At 46.6% G+C, this 17,202-nt stretch overlaps 1 long non-coding RNA gene across 3 annotated transcripts; it reads left to right on the plus strand.

Annotated features, from left to right (window-relative positions):
- Positions 1-1,424: 1,424 nt before the first annotated feature.
- Positions 1,425-11,551, plus strand: Gm32591. 3 transcript variants are annotated; one of them, XR_377782.2, is made up of 5 exons: positions 1,425-1,691; positions 5,995-6,094; positions 7,225-7,422; positions 7,520-7,598; positions 10,003-11,551. It is a non-coding gene; the product is annotated as a predicted gene, 32591 (long non-coding RNA). The 3 variants fall into 3 exon arrangements; XR_869197.2 differs by lacking the exon at positions 1,425-1,691 and adding an exon at positions 5,269-5,907; XR_869198.1 differs by lacking the exon at positions 7,225-7,422.
- The last annotated feature ends 5,651 nt before the right edge of the window (positions 11,552-17,202 follow it).

The raw sequence follows: 17,202 nt of genomic DNA on the forward strand, positions 1-17,202 counted from the left end.
GACTGCTTGATGTCTCTGTCTCTCAATACAGAGAGAGCGAAGGGAAGCATCACCAGCCCCTGTGACATACAGTGAGCCATCGTTCCCACATTCCCACTCCCTATCAATTCATTTCAGCGCACGGCAGCCTGAGGAGGTAGGCGCTCTTCTGGACAGGGCCCAAGGATCATCAGCACTTGCACTAAAGAAGAGTGAATACCAGAAATGTCAAGATTTGGACTTGAGAATTTTAACTTCCATGTAGAGCATCATACAACACCATACTATGGCCCTTCCTACTGGCCATCTGGCCACTGGATGAACTCTGGCCAGCTGGAGTGTGGCCTTGCCCCATCCCCTCTGCCTTGCTAAAATCATTAGATTACATTCCTAAAGCTAACCCTCAAGGACCATTTCCTTTATTTGGCTATTTCCGCCTCCAGAGGCTGACTACCAAAGTCCAGTCACCATCAAAGCATAGAAGTCTAGCAATCAAAAACTCTCTTTAGTTCACCTAATTAATATGCCCATTTCAAATCAAACACTTCCTCCTGAGATGGCGTTTCCTCTTGTACCTTTATAAACTGCCAGTTGCCTATGGACCACATCTGTCTCCTCTCCATCCAGAGGCAGTCCTTTGTCCTCCAGGACAAATACCACTGCCCCCTTTTCCTTGTTCTCTTCCCCTTCTCCCTCATCCTCTATCTCCTGTCTGTGTCTCTTATTCCCTGCCCTCTTTCCCCCTGGGGCAAATACACTTCCTTTGTGCTAAGAGCTTGGTCTGTGCTAAGAACTTGCTCTTGGGGGCCCTGATGATACTTTTCCTTCCAGCCATCCTTCTCCCCCACTGGGGCAGATCTTAGGTGTCTGTCACCCACATTCCCCCAGGGGAACCATTCACTAATCAGGAGCCTTCTAAGCACTCTCCAAATGCCATATAGCCATGGGACCTGAACCCAAGGACATTGTCCTCCTTTCACAGAATCAAAAAAAAGGCATAGCTTTCCTAATGGGTAACCCAACACAGTCACACAGCAAATAGATTGGAACCCTAGTTTCTTACTTCATAAACCAGGCCCACCCCACCCTCCAGCCTCCAAAGTAATCAAGTTGCTCTATCCCCAGCAAGGTCTGCAGCTAATAAGGAAGAAGGTGAAAAGCTAGAACCAGAACCAGCTGCAGTTCAGAGATTCTCTGGGGCTATGGGCAGGGTGCGTGTGTGTGTGTGTGTGTGTGTGAGAGAGAGAGAGAGAGAGAGAGAGAGAGAGAGAGAGAGAGAGAGATTTCATTATCTTCTCCTCTCCTCCTCGTCCTCGTCGTCATTGTCGTCGTCGTCCTCCTCCTTCTTTTTCTTCTTCTTCTCTGTCTGTCTCTGTCTCTGTCTGTCTCTCTGTCTCTCTGTCTCTGTCTCTGTGTCTCTGTCTCTGTCTGTCTCTTGTCTCTCTGTCTCTCTCTGTCTCTCTCTGTCTCTCTCTGTCTCTCTCTCTCTCAGCTGTCTCTCAGCTGTCTCTGGCTTGCCAGCTGAGTGTTCTGCCCTGGGGCATCAGCAGTAAAGAGAAAGTTCCTTTTATACACTGTGGACTGGAATCCACAAATCATGTGAGGAGCTGGGTTGTGTCTTTCTGCCACATTCCTGTCCCAAGCTGCCCTGAGGCTGCTCCTCACTGGGCTGAGGCCCAGGGAACCATCTGGAACCAGGTCTTAATCCAAAGGTGGGTTTGGTGTTGTTTCAGTTTCCTGCCACCCTTGACGAGGTACTTTTGTTTTGTTTTGTTTTGTTTTTGTTTTTTTTACTTGTGAGGTTTCATTTGTTTGTGGGATTTTTGTTTGTGTGTGTGGGGCTGTGGGGTGTGTGTGTGTGTGTCTGTCTGTCTGTCTGTCTGCCTGTCTGTCTTCTAAACACCTTGCCCTAAAAATAAGCCAAAGGGACGGGGGATTGGGAGGGGGAGGAAATAAGTAGAGTGTGAGGCCGTAAGTAGAGCTGACTGAATGAAAGTCTGGATACAGCAAACAATTCTGTTGTTTGCTTTTCCCATTATTTGCTATGATAGTAATTTAGAAATTAATGTGCCATACTAAAACGAATACAAACGCATCATAAGACATCATTATTGTACATTTAAGAAGAAAATAGTGTTTTCTGTTGTTAAGTGTATTTCTAGATCTTCTTTCCAAACTAAACCTGGTCTCTAGAAGCAACTTGCTCCCACAGTGGCCTCTCTTTAGATGACAACTTTGTGGTTCCCCAACACATCTCTCTCCCTCTCCCTCTCCCTCTCCCTCTCCCTCTCCCTCTCCCTCTCCCTCCCCCTCCCCCTCCCCCTCCCCCTCCCCCTCTCCCTCTCCCTCTCCCTCCCCCTCTCCTTCCCCCTCTCCCTCTCCCTCTCCCTCTCCCTCCCCCTCCTCCTCCCCCTCTCCCTCTCCCTCTCCCTCTCCCTCCCCCTCCCTTCCCCCTCCCCCTCCCCTCCCCTCTTTCTCCTTGGATGTCCTGGAACTCACTATGCAGCCCAGGCTGGCTTAGAACTCACAGCCTCTGCCTTCAGAGTAGTGGGATTAAAGACATATGCCCTCATGGCTGGCCATCTTTTTCTCTTCTTCTAAGTCCAGTGTTAAACACAAACAGCTTCAAAGCTGACTTTCCAACTTCAGCTTCTTATAGATTAGTAGGAATTTGTATGCAAGGCTGGACATAGCAGAAATGTGTTTAAGATACAAGTGGTGTCTCATACCTGAAACTGAAGCACTTGAGAGGTGGATACAGGAGAACCTAAGCTCCCTGGCTATATAGTAAGTTTGAAGCCTGTCTGGGCAAATGAGACTTATATATTTATTATAAAGAAATTATATATGTTCAGGCCTTGAGTATTCTGTTAAACTCACGGGACAAGAATAAGACTATAATTTTTGAGCCCAGTTTGAAGCCAGCTTTGTTAAATACTGTCCAGGGTGGATGGTCACTGGCCATGGTCATACTTGGGATTCCTAGAGTATGGCCATGACTTACACTAATCAGGGCTCACAAAGGCAAACCCCACCAGGTCATGGACTTCCTGCCTTCATCCAGTCAGGGGAAAGCATACATCCTGGCATGCTCCCTGCCTACTTTCCTCCTGCCTACGTGTGGTCAAACATATCCTGTGCAGTTGGGGCAACCAAGCTTGTTTACAGAAGTGAAAACACATGGCTTGTTATTTTACATGACAACAGCCCCAGCGTGCCAGGAGGTTATGTCCTTGAGCAAGTGGGGCTTACAAGTTAGATGAATTTTGTTTTATAGATCTCTTAAGCACAGTAATTTCAATCTCACTCTTGCCCTGGGGTATGGTGCACACCAGCCACCCACCACCCAGAAAGTCACACTAACCAAAGGACACCAGAAATCACCAGCATCTCCCTCATATGTCCTGCCTTGTGATGGGGTGTCCTGCCCCGGGGTGAGATGTTCAGGCCTATGATAGGGTGTCCAGCCTTGTGATGGGGTGCCCTGCCCTGTGATATGGTGTCCTGCCCTAAGGTGATGTCTTCAGGCCTGTGATGGGGTGTCCAGCCCTATGATGGGGTGTCCTTCCCTGAGATGAGGTATCCAGCCCTGTGATGGGGTGTCCTGCCCTGGGGTGAGCTGTTCAGGCCTGTGATGGGGGTATCCAGTCCTGTAATGGGGTGTCCAGCCTTGGGGTGAGGTGTTCAGGCTTATGATGTGTGTTCAACCTTGTGATGGGGTGTCTAGTACTTTAATGAGGTGTTCCAGCCCTATATTGGGGGTCTTCAGCCTTGTAATTGGGGTATCCAGCACTGTGATGGGGTGTATAACCCTATAATGACAGCCCTGTAGTGGGATGTCCAGCCCTATAGATTATATAAAAATAGGTAATCTAGCCAGGCAGTGATGGTGAACAGCTTTGGACCCAGTACTCAGGAGGCAGAAGCAGGGGGATCTCTGTGAATTTGAGGCAAACTTGGTCTACAAAGTAAGTTCTAGGACAGTTAAGGCTACACAGAGAAATCCTGTCTTGAAAAGAAAAAAGAAAGAAGGAAAGAAAAGAAAGAAAGTCTGTTCCTATGCCAGTCTTCAGAGAATCACCTGGTCCCACAGTGTGGTGGGAGACAGTGAGAACTTTGGTGTCTATCAAGCCTGCGTCTAAGTCTTGGCCTTGTTTCTTGCAGCCTGCATGACCCTGGGCACATCTCTCACACTTTGTGGCCAAGTTTCTCCCTGTATAGATCAGTGATTAAAATACCCCTGAGGTCCTCCAGTCTCGGTTTCCCAATGCATTGTAATCCTAGCACCAAGGAAGCTGAAGCAAGAGCGTTAGAAGCCCACGTGGGTTCCAGGCCAGCCTGAGACAGAGCAGGAACTAAGTAAGAATTGAGCATGGTGGTCCGCACTTATAACGTCAGCACTGGGGAGGCAGAGGACAAGTTTGACACCAACCAGGCTACAGAGAAAGTTCCAGGCCAGTCGTGGCTACATATAGAGATCCTGTCTCTTCAGACATTTTTTTCAACCAATAAATAAGCTCTAATTTCACAGTTTTAATATATATATATATTTATTTGTTTGTTTGTTTGTTTGTTTACTGCTTGCTCCGGCCTAAAGATTTATTTATTTATTATATGTAAGTACACCACAGCTGTCTTCAGATGCATCAGAAGAGGGTGTCAAATCTCATTACGGATGGTTGTGAGCCACCACGTGGTTGCTGGGATTTGAACTCAGGACCTTTGGAAGAGCAGTCGGTGCTCTTAACCACTGAGCCATCTCTCCAGCCCCCTATTTTTATTTATTTTTACTTTATGTGCATTGGATTTTTTTTGTCTGCATGTATTATATCTGTGTGAGTCAGATCTTGGAATTATAGATAGCTGTGAGCTGCCATGTGGGTGCTAGGATTTGAACCCGAGTCCCCAGGAAGAGCAGTCATGCTCTTAAGTGTTGCGCCATCTCTCCACCCACCTCCCCCGGAATTCCACAGTTTTAACAAACAAAAAGTGAGCACCAAGTAGGTATATTTAAATTTTTATTACATTGTTCTTTCGTTTGTGTGTGGGGTGTGCACGTGTGCTGTAGCCCAAGTATGGAAGTCAGAGGACAGCTCCGGGGAGTCAGTTCTCGATTTCCATGGTGTGGGGCCTGGGGACTTGGATCATCAGGAGGCTTAGTGTCAAGTATCTTCACCTTCAAACCATCTTGCAGGCTGAAGAAGTTTATTCCATCGTTCTTCCTAGCTAAGAGCCCACTCCTTGCAGGAAAGAATAACCTTGCCCCTATGAGCATTTATACGTGAGGTCGTGGAGGGGCCTAGCCCTCACTTAGGAATGAAGTCCTAAGCTTCAGGAGAACCCGTGGGGTTGGGGTGGCTGTGGGGAAGGACGTTCAAGGATGATGAGGAGGAGGAAATGACTTCCTGTGATGATTTCCTTTGTTCATTTTTCATTTGGAAATCCTGTGTGTGCAGCCTTATTTCCATGTGTGTGTGTGGGGAACAATGTGTGCCTAGGTCCAGAAGAACTGACGCAGGTTCTGCAATGGTATGATCAATGAGCCCCATCAACCGCAACACAGAACCCTGCCAGGCAATGCTGACATCAAAGGCATTCCCAGCTCAAGTGACTGATGTGGTGGCTGGGTCTCTCCTCTTTCAACGGTCCACATGTATTCATGGTTTGTCAATGATTTATTCAGGCTTCCTATGAGCCTGCAGCAGTGCCACCTCTGGGGAGTCTTGGAAAAAAGGAAAATAAACAGCAAGCCTCACCTTCCGGGAGCCCTCAGCCTTGAGGAGATAGACAGGGAAGCAAGAATGGCCGTGCTTCCTAAGGAAGGTGGATTGAGTGAGATTCACATGATGAGTCCCCGCTGGGTGCCCACCTATGACTCCAGCACTCAGGGGGCGGAGGCAGGAGAATTGCAAAATTGAAGTTGTTTGGGTAAGCCTCGCACCAAGAATCAGGGAGCCAGTTCCCTACCAGGAATCACATGCGATTTGAGAGCTGACAGCCTTCTTCTACTTCCAGGTTGCTCTCAGCTTCCTGTTTGTGGTTGTGATGTGAACTCAGCTTCCTGCTCTTGCTGCCAGGCCTCTTGAGCAAGACAGACCCTTATCTCTCCGGAACCGTAAGCCAAAATAAATGCTTTTGTGTTTAAGTTGCTTTTGGTCATGGTATTTCATCTCAACAACAAAAAAGTAACTGATACACACACATAGACATAAATAAGACTAAGTTAAAAAAAAGAAAAGAAAAGAAAAGAAAAGAAAAGGAAAGGAAAGAAAAGAAAAGAAAAGAAAAGAAAAGGAAGATTAAAAGTGGGCATGATTATAATTAGAGAACTTAAGAGGCTGAAGCAGGGAGACTACCAAGAGTTCTGGGCTATCCTATGCTCCTTAGCAAGCTATCATAGTAGCCAGGACAAGACCATGTCTCAAAACAAAACAGAGGTATTCTGTAATTGAAGCCACAGAGACTGTAGGAAGTCTAATTCATCTGGACACAGTGATAGTTGCCCACAATCCCGGCACTCAAGTGGCAGAGGCAATGGGTCACAAGTTCAAATCCTATCTGAGCTTCTTAGAGAGTCCAAGGCCAGCCTGTCTGAGCTACACAGTGTAACGCTGTCTCAAATTTAAAACAAAAAAGAGGACTGGGGGTGTAGCTCAGTGGTGGAGACCTGCCCATCATGCGCAAGGTCCTAGGTTCAGTTCCCAGGACTGAAAAACAATAACAAAACCCCCAAACTCTCCTGCTCAAAACAACAATGTAAGGTATTGCACTCTGGTATAAAGATGACTTGCCTACCCTCTTCAGTAATGACCTTTGCCCTGGACTCAGCAACTTGAACACAGGAAACTGACTGATTTTGTAATTTTGAGATCTATTTTTAGTGAGGGGAGATTTATGAACATTAACAAAAGTAACTTGAAATTACAAATTATTCTATGGAGAAAATCTTTGCTTACTTGCTTACATTTTTTTAAAAACCAGGTCTCAAGTAGACCAGACTAGCCTCAAATTTGCTATTTAACTGAAGATAGTCTTGAACTACTTCTCCATCTGACTACTATGAAATCCTTACTTATTTACTATCTATCTCTCTATCTCTCTATCTCTCTATCTCTCTATCTCTCTATCTCTCTATCTATCTATCTATCTATCTATCTATCTATCTATCTAATGTATTTGTTTGCATTTTACTTTGTTTTGATTTTTGTTGTTGTTGTTGGTTTTGTTTTGTATTGTTTGAGATAGGGTCTCATGGTATAGTTATGTCGGGAGATCAGGCTGGCCTCCAGCTTGCAGCAATCCTCCTGTCTCTGCCTCTGGAGTACCTGGGTCACCACACCTAGCTAGAAGTCTTTATTGGTATGGAAGCTTCCCTCTCTGCACTGGGAGGAGAGGAGCTGGGATCCTGAAAGTCCCTGAAATTAAGAACAAAGATTTAGGTCGGTAAGGAGCTGCTGCCCCCACATCCCCACCCCCACCCCACCCCACCCCCCTGACGTTATGTTACGTGACTTCTCTACACTCTTCTTCCTCTGTACAGATCATGCTACTTAGGCTGAAATCCGATTACAGTGAGAAGCGCCGCTCAGAATTAGGCCAGTCAATCCGGAAAAGAACAGGTACCCTTGACCCTCTTGATGACATGAGTAAAATGTCAGAGGTGATTAAAACTATTCTCAGCATGAATGGCCACTCGCAGGGATGAATGGGCTTTGCAGGAATGGGTGTAGAAATGTCTCCTGGGATAGTGGCTTAATCTTCAGGGAAAGGATGGCAGCCCGCTCTGCTGAATGTCCTTACATAAATGTAGAGGGACTCAGGAAAACTTCCATGTGGTTATCTTTCACAGGCCTTCCTCTCAAAGAAAACAAAACTCTTTTTCTTTTTAAATTGTATGTGTGTGTTGCCTGTGTGTATGTCTGTGTGTCACACACATGCCTAGAACCTACGGAGGTCAAAAAGGGGGCATCAGTTACCCTGGAGCTGAAGTTTACGACAGGGTTGTGAGCCACTGTGTCAGTGCTTGGAACCAAACCAGGGTCCGTGCAGGGGTAACCAGTGTTCTTAACCACTGAACCCCCTCTCTGTCCCTAAGTAAACAGTATTCCAAAGCCGGGTATTATCAGGTCATATTTCCTGAAATCCATCAATGTTGAATAAGCAATTAAAGAGTCTTTAAAAATGGATGAGCTGGTGGCAAAGCTGGACTCCTAGCACTTAGGATGAACAGGAATTTAAGGCTAGCCTTGGCTACATGAGACCTTGTCTCAAAGAACCAAGAATGAAGAAGGGGAAGAGATGGCTCAGTGGTTAATAACACTGACTGCTCTTCCAGAGGACCCAGGTTTGATTCCCAGCCACCCACATGGTGGCTCACACCTTCCTGTAACTCCAGTTTCCAGGTGATCCTGTGCCCTGTTCTGGCCTCTGTGGACACTGTCTGCATACACACATATACACTACACAGACATAAATGCAGGCAAAATACCCATACGGACAAAGTAAATAAATATTAAGAAAAACTAGGGGCTGGACAAATGGCTCAGTGGTTAAAAGCACTGGTTATCCTTCCAGGGGACCCAGGTTCAATTCTCAGCACCCACATGGCAGCTCAAAACTATCTGTGAGTCACACCCTCACACAGATGGAAGGAGAGAGGTAACTAGTCAAGTGGTAGACATAGCATAGATTTACATGGTTAAGTAAGTTAAAAGCTAGTCAGGGAATGAGCCAATGTTTATGGCCTAGGCATTTGATGATAACTAATTAGTTTCAAGAGTTTTTGCTGTTTGGAACTAAGTGGCCTAGAAGAATATATGTGGTGTTCAGAATACAACCTGGGTATCATTACTCAGTTGCCACCTACCTTTTAATTAAGACTGGGTCTTTGACTGGTTGGAACTCAGCAGTCTGTCTGCAGACTGCTTTCACCAAGGCCGAGTTACCACACCCAGCCGTTGTGCAGGTCCTGGGCCTTGAACTCTGGTCTTCCCTGGTCCTCTCACTTCCTTGGCAGTCACTATCAACTGAACCCTCTCCTTAGTTCCTGCAATGGTTGCTATGTTTGCTTGATGGTTTTGGTTTTTGAGACAGGGTCTCTCTACACAGCCCTAGCTGTCCTGGATCTCACTATGTAGATTAAGTTGGCCTTGAGTTCACAAATATCCATTGGGACTAAAGGCTTGGGACAGGATCTCATGCTATAGCCTAAGATGGCTATGAACTTACAGCAAATCTCCTGCATCAGCCTTCTGAGTACTAGGCTTCCAGGAATGCATCTCCATACCGGCTCTGTAATGCTGAGTCTTACTAGTATTTACATGAATATTATCAATATGTTTCAAATTCAGTGAAATTCATAGAAATCTGATGTTCATATTACAATGTTGTCAGTCATAAGTCCCCAACTTAAGATAGTGTATCCAACAGAACAACTGAACCTCCTTTTCAAACACATCAAGATTATTTTTTCCAGCCGGGCAATGGTGGTGCATGCCTGTAATCCCAGCACTTGGGAGGCAGAGGCAGGCAGATTTCTGAGTTCGAGGCCAGCCTGGTCTACAAAGTGAGTTCCAGGACAGCCAGGGCTATACAAAGAAACTCTGTCTCAAAAAAAGACTATTTTTTCCAGCATAATATTTTTTATTGATTATTTGAGAATTTCATATTGTGTACTCTGATCATACTTACTTTCTGGGCCTTTTATGTCCACTCCCCCCCTTAACTCCCTTCTCCCAAAAAGAGAAGAAAAAAAAGGGGGGGAGTCCAATTTGTGTGCCCATATACTCCCCAGAACATGGTCAAACTCCCAGTAGCCAGGCCCCTAAAGAAAACTAAGTCTTTCTCCACCTGCAGCCCTGAAACAAGCCATCCATCGTGGAGAGCTATGTTTCAGCATCCTTATCACAATTTTAAGAGTTCTTTTGATGGGTTCCTCTCTTAGATTGTTACTTTTGGAGGGGTCGGGGTATGGGTTTTCACAGAAACCTTCCATGTCCTTCCTTCTCAACTATGTGACTACAGTCATCAATACCACTGCAAAAGTAGCTTGCTCTTCATGGTCAGTGGGAGCATGAATCCTGGGCCTCTACATGGCTTCTGGCAATAGCAGGAACCACGGATGTTCACATGGTTTCCGACATCAGCACAGAACCTCTGCCTGGCCTCCAGTGGCATCACCAATCACAGACATAACACAGCCTCTGTCAAAGCCTGGGCCCCAGGCACCATCATAGCCCTTGGAGGCAGCGCAGGCCATCAACATGGACTCCAGGGCAACACCGGCCATGGACAGTGGCCACTAACATGGAGCCCAACATGAACCCCAGCAGCAGCCTGGCCCACGGATACCAACACAGCCTCAGGTAGCAGCATAGACCATAGAGAGACCACAAGCATCAATATGGCCCTGTGTGCCAGCACAGCCCATGGAAATCGACATGGCTTCAGACAGAGGCACAGACCATTGATATCTGCATGGCCGTAGGTGGTAACGTGGGCCACAGACACCAACATGAACCCCAGCTGCATCAGGACAACAATCCCAGACATGGCCCTTGGCAGCAGCATGGACCGTGACATCAACATGGCTTCAGACGGTAGCATAGACCACATGGCCCTCATGTGGCAGCAGGGGTCTCAGACATCAACATAGCTTTCTTGGCTGCAGTAAGGCCACAGACCCATACATGGCCCTTAGTAGCAGCATGGATGGCAGACATCCACGTGGCCCTCCGGCTTCTCCTTAGTCTGGGGCAGTAGTACGGACCACTGAATGAGCATGGCCTTCAGGGAAAGTATGGACCATGGAGATCTTTTGAGGAACTCTAATCCAGGAAATGAACCACTCTTCATCTGGAATGTCCCGTCACTGCTCATAACCAGGGGGATCGTCCTGTTGGGCAGCTTGTTTTGGGGCTGAGTCTGTGCAAGTGCCAGGCTGCTGTGCACCACCCTGCCAACCCCAATAGCAGCACCATGTTCTTCCATTAATTTCATCTTCTCAGCGGTTGAGCTTTTAGTTCCACTCCTCTTCACCACACATGGAACACTCAGTTCCCTCATCTTTTCCTCCTCTCTCTCACATACTAATCATCTTAGTGGCTTTTGGAAGCTGCAGTGTGCCACAAAGGGTTTTTTTTTTGTGTGTGTGTGTCTCCCCCACCCCCCACCAAACAGCTTTATATGCAAATGTTCATTGCAACTAGTGGTTGGTCTGGTTCAAGGTCTCTGGTTTCTGACACACCATCCATGCTGGAGCATCACTGAGCCTCATCTCGGATATCCTGCTGCTGTTGTCCAGTCATGGTGGTCCTGAGCCTCTGGCTCTGCTGGACTGCTTCCTTCACATGCTCCAGTGGTTTGTAGATGGAGTGGATGTTGGGGTGGACTGACTCAAAACTGGATCTAAGCCTGGGTGGTAGTAGCTGAGTTGGTCAGTCTGGGCCTTCAGCAGGCTGGTGGGGCCTGCATGCCCTCCCCCCAACCCCCTGCTGAGCCAATAGGCATATCAAGATTATTGTCACAATAAACTTTCAGATCTTAAGTGTGTGTATACATGTGTGTTTGGTATATACATATATGTATGTGCACATGCACACACCCATGCATGCTCATGAAGGCCAGAGAGGACCCTGGGTAACCTGCTCAATCACTCCCCACATTTTCCCTTAAGATGGGCCTTTCACTGAACCCAGAGTGAAACTGGAGGCCAGCAAGTCTCAGTGACTTTCCTGTCTCGGTCTCCTACAGTGCTAGAGTTACAGGCTCATGGCCACATGTGGCTTTTTCCCTTAGGTTCTGAAAATCTAAACCCAGGTCCCAGTACTTGTACAGGACGCACCTTTATTCACTTAATCATTGCCCCATCCACCCCTCCCCCCACACACACACCCCCACACACACAAGATAATGTCTCATGTAGCCGAGACTAGCCTCTAAGTATGCAGTCAAGGATGACCTAGGATTTTTGGTCCTCCAGCCTCCATCTCCCAAATGGGATTTTGGTGTGTTACACCAAGCCTAGCTTTTTGTTTGTTTGTGACATAGTCTCAGTATATATCCCTGGATGGCCTGGAACCAGGCTAGACTGGAAAAACAGAGAGCCATGCATTTCTACCTTTGTGCTAGGATTGTTGGTATGTACCACCAAGCCCCCCCTCTTTCTCTCTCCCTCCCTCCTCCTTTCTCTTTCTCATTCTCTCTTCATTCATTCATTCATTCATTCATTCATTCAATAGAACTTGCTAAGCCTAGGCTGGCCTTGAAACTTTTTTTTTCTTTTCAGCCTCTTTGTAGCCTTGGATTATTGGTGTGCATCTCCAAACCTGGCATCATCCAGTCTTTAGCTGTGGCCATTTTGAGTCCTGTTTGGTCACAAGTACTTAGATGTTTACCCTGATCTGAAGTGTTTCATCTCCAAGGAGAATCATGGATAGAACTCTGACAAGTACAGGTTTGCTCAGTTTGTTTTGAACTCTCTAAGATCTCACTGGGCTAGGTTTCTTTTGAGGACCTATGTAGCCCTGGCTGTCCAAGAGCTCAGTAAGTAAACTAGGCGATGGCAGAGCTCTGCCTGCCTCTGCTTCTCAGATACTGGGATTAAAGGCATACACCACCACACACTGCTCAGATTTTTTTTTTCAAAGAATCTCTGGTAGCCCTGACTTATGTTAGATTTCTGATCCTCCTGCATTCACCTCCCAATACCTGGATTACCAGCATGGGACTCCTCATCCAGCTAGTTGGTTTTGTTTGCTTTTATTGTTGGCATGGTTTTAGGGGAAGGTGTTGGCTGTTTTGTTTTGAGATAGTGTCTTGTTGTGTAGCCAAGGCTTTCCTAGAACTCATAAACTTTCTGCCTCAGCCTCTGGAGGAATAGGGTCACAGGCATGAGCCACTGACCTCTGCTCAGTTTCCTTTAACCTAAGCCTTCGTATGTGGAGTCATCACACTGGCTGAATTGGTCTTGGTCAATTTGTTCAGACCACCCAGTCAAGTGTCAGTCAGCCCCAGGTCACTTCTCTGCAGGAAGTACCTCAGCTGCCCTGTGTGAGCCATCACTGTGGCCTGAGGGTTGGGCCAGTTAGCTCACAGGTAACTTCTGAAATGTCCAGTTTAGGTGCAAATCCCTGAGACATGCATGACCCTGCCTCACAGGAAATGGTATGTCAGTTCCTCGTAATCCTCTTTCTCCAAACCCCAGACCCAGTCCCAGTACTTTTCAATATGCAGGCTACACCCGTTGTGTGGTCAAGGCTTATCATCCAGGACAGCCTGTAGCAGTGACTGAGTTTCGAGGTCTCTTGAGCTCACCTCCACCCTCGTTGTGCCTCAGCTCCCATCAGCGCCTCAGCAGCTTGCAAGGCCTTCTTTCAGATGGCAGCCTTGGATTTTCTGAAGCATTAAATCCTGCTGTAGCTTCTCTGACCGGGCCAGCCCCTGACTGCACAGCCTGTCCCTCCCATACTGAGTAGCTCTGAGACGTGAACTCCCCAGAACTACCTCCATCTTCTACAAATGCCAATTTCCACATCGTTCTTGGTCTTTGAAAACACAGAAAGGGAGAGGAAATGCAAACAAAACAAAACAAAACAAAACCCAACATCAGACTATGGATCTAAACAGAAATAGCCAGAGGAAATGCCAGCAAGTTGGTTGAGCGGACTTGGGTGTTTTCCTTATTCAAAATTAAAAAATGAACTATGGGTGACACACAGGCCTGGATGTCACTCATTTTCACATTCATGGCCTATCTTTAGGTGTGAAACTAACTTTAGCAACCTGGGTCAGTAGAATCCTTACATAGCATGCACAGTGCTTTGGGTTTTGGGTCTTTTGATGTGGTGGTGAATACCCTTCATGCTCAGGGTGTGAACAGGGGAGAATCACAAGTTCAAGGTCATTTTCAACTAGATAGAACATTTTGGTCAGCCGGGGCTACTTGAGACTCTGACTTTAAAAAAAAAAAAAAAAAAAAGGAGGAGGAGGAAAAGGAGACAGAGAAGGAGGAGAGAAAGAAAATACAACAAAGAACTTTCCTGAAGAAAGAGGCCAAGACAAATGACAAGGTACTACCTGAAACAAACTGGGGAAGTGCCACTATTAGGAAGGAAATTAAAAAAAAATGCATTGGCTAAAGTGCATAAAGGAAGTCAATGCAAGACGAGACAAGAGGCTGGTGGCATCTGTTGGTCAGAGTTTGTTAGGGGGCAGTCTTGTATAATGAGTCTTCACCCAAACATCTAAAAATGTGACATTGCCTCTGTAGACTTCTGTATATAGGAAGTACAGATGGGACGGACAGCCGCAGGAGGTCACAAGACAGCAGACAGGAGGCTTGTGTTGAAACAATCTGATTTCCTTGCCACAAGATGATAAAAGTTTGATACATGGACATAATGCATAATAAACATTAAATACATAATAATTTAAATAGATATCACCGGCATATTGAAGTGATACAGTCAGGATGCTTAATGAGATCTGGCTAAAGAGCGTGCAGTGTGACGGGGAAATGCCATCACCTGTCAGTCACTTCCCATTCCTGCATAGGTGACACCCTGATGTCTGCCATAGGCCCAGCCAGAGCCAGGTGCTGTCACTACGGTAACCAGTAAGAAAGACCTGGCCCCTGATTTCATAGATTGTCATCAACTGGAGGGAGACTGACCTATGTGAGGGACACTTTTAGCTACCCACTGACTGAGGACACCATTGGCTTTAGCTGACAGAGAAAAGGGATCCTAGCATGCTAGTGAAGACCCTGACAGAAGGCTAATAGCACCCCTACTGGGAAAAGCCAGCAGTACAGGCCCAGCCAGAGCCAGGTGCTGTCACTACGGTAACCAGTAAGAAAGACCTGGCCCCTGATTTCATAGATTGTCATCAACTTTTAGAGGCCATTTATTCCCCATTATAACTAATACTCAAGAAGTGGCGTCTTTTTTGAAGTATAAAATGCCCAAGTTATCTAATGCTGTCGCTAAAGATCACAGTGTTCTTTAAAGCAACACATTGGGAAAAGGGTGTGCTAGAGGTTAGGAGCAGACACTACCTGGTCTGAAACTCAGTTTTACCATTTATGAGGAGTAAAGTTCTGAAGATTAGGATTTCAAGGTCGTTCTTGGCTATATAACAAGTTTGAGGCCATCCTGGGCCACAAAATAATGACAATGATGAATGAATCAATTAATACATTAACTCCGCTCCTTCACATTTTTTACTTTGTCATGGAGCCTCCTAGTAGGAAATAAATAGTGGTTAGTTCACTGAGGTATCTTCTTGTTATTGCAAGGACTGAAGGCAAAAATATATTTTTATCATTGCAAGGACTAAAGGCAAGAATGTATGTGTATACACTGTCTTGTATAGATCCAGTGAGGCTAAGAAGGGGCCATTCTGGATAATGTGGCCCTAGAAGTTTGGGGGTAGAGAAAAGATGATATGGGAAGTAGAAAGGGAACCAAGGACACAGGAGGCAGAGAGGAATGGGAAGGGGAATTAGGTGGGAAAATAACCCAGGCAAGAAGACCCACACCTGGGAGGTGGTGTTCCCATTCTTCTGCAACCTGACAGGTGAGTGACTCATTTCCTACACAGAGTCCCCAAGCAACCACTTGCCTCTCTGGCGTCCACTCTGCTATGTCTTTTGTTCTCTTTGTGAGCTGAGCACCACCCACGGAGGACACGTGCAAGCCCATTCTTCTGGTTTCACGCATTCCTGCCTCAGATGACTCTTCATCTTCTAGAAAAAGATGGCCCGTGTCTGGCCAAGATCTAACCACTCCCTCTGCTTACCCTCCCTTTCCAGGTTATCTCAGGACCCATCCGCTGTGTTGTAAAGTCGGGGGCAAGGGCTGGAGTAAAAGCAGACAGGAGAAGAGTCAAGAGTTTGTTTCCCCTCTCTCTGGTGGTGTGTGCTTGCTCGGCCACATTAACTCACTGGACAAAACGGCTACAAAGTTACTTCAGACCCCTAGTGTTGGGGAAGTCTCTCAGCCAGCTTGGGACTGGCCATTAGCAGGGCTCTCTTCTGTGCAGTTGTGCATGATGGATGAGTGGTCAAGCCATGGGAAGGGTTATGACACCTATTTCCACGTGGGCCACCGTAAGCTTTGACAACACTTGTTGGCTGTCCCGACTTGTTGGTTTTTCTGCTAGCTTTAGGAAGCCCCAGCCTTACAAGTCAGATACTGCTTTCACTTACACTTCATTGAAAGTCCCTGTCACCGCTGCTCCTGCCTTCAGTGCCTCCTGTCCCACATGAGGTTCAGAACATGGCCAAAAGATATCGTGCCTCACCTTACCTACACCTCTTTCTGTTCTGTCTCTTTCCATTTGTTTGTTTGCTTTTGTTGGTGGTCTGTTATGTTAACATTTTTATTCTATGTTGTTTTATGCATATGAGTGTTTTGCCTGTATGTAAATACATGAACCATGGTGTATGCCTGGTGCTCAAGGAATTCAGAGCGAGCAGGAGATCCCTTGGCACTGCAGTTACAGGTCGTTGTGAGGCATCACATGGGCGTTGGGAACCTAATTCAGGTCTTCTGCAAGAACAAGTACTTTTAACCACTGAGTCATCTCTCCAGCCCCTTGTTCATATTTTCTTGAGATGATCTTACTGTGTAGTCCAGCTGACCTGGAACTCATCAGCTAACCCAGACTGGTCTTGAACTTATAGCAATCCTGCCTTTGCCTCCTGGGTGTTGAGTGTCACCAGGAAGGTTGTCTTCCTCTGTCCTTGTTTAAATACAGAGCTCCCTAGTTGGCTTCTTTGACCAAGGCAGGGAGGGAACTTAAGCTCTATTGGCATATTTGGTTTGTTTAGAAAAGAAAAGCTGAGGGTTTTTTATGGCTCAGGCGGCTTGGGAAGCTAATGACATGTCAATGCTGTGAAACCCAGCGAGTCACAAGACTCACAGTCCCCTCCCCTAAGTCAGTGATGCAATTAACACAGAGGAAACGTCTGTGGAACTGCCTGCCGGTTGCTCAAGGAGTTCTGGGGGTGCAGCTTTCCTGAGTTGCCATTCATGCTGGAGTGCGCCATAAGTGATGTATTCCCCTTCGAGCCATCCTTGCTTCTGTAAGTTACCCCAGTGAACTCACTGGGTCACTAAGCTAGGCTTGGGTGGGATCATTTCCATGATCGGTCATTAGTGCCCTACTTAGGGTGAATAGACATTATTCATGTCTCCTCAGGGAAGGTCACACCACGCCACC

Source organism: Mus musculus, chromosome 6 (genome assembly GCF_000001635.26).
Source record: "Mus musculus strain C57BL/6J chromosome 6, GRCm38.p6 C57BL/6J".
Taxonomy (NCBI): Eukaryota; Metazoa; Chordata; class Mammalia; order Rodentia; family Muridae; genus Mus; species Mus musculus.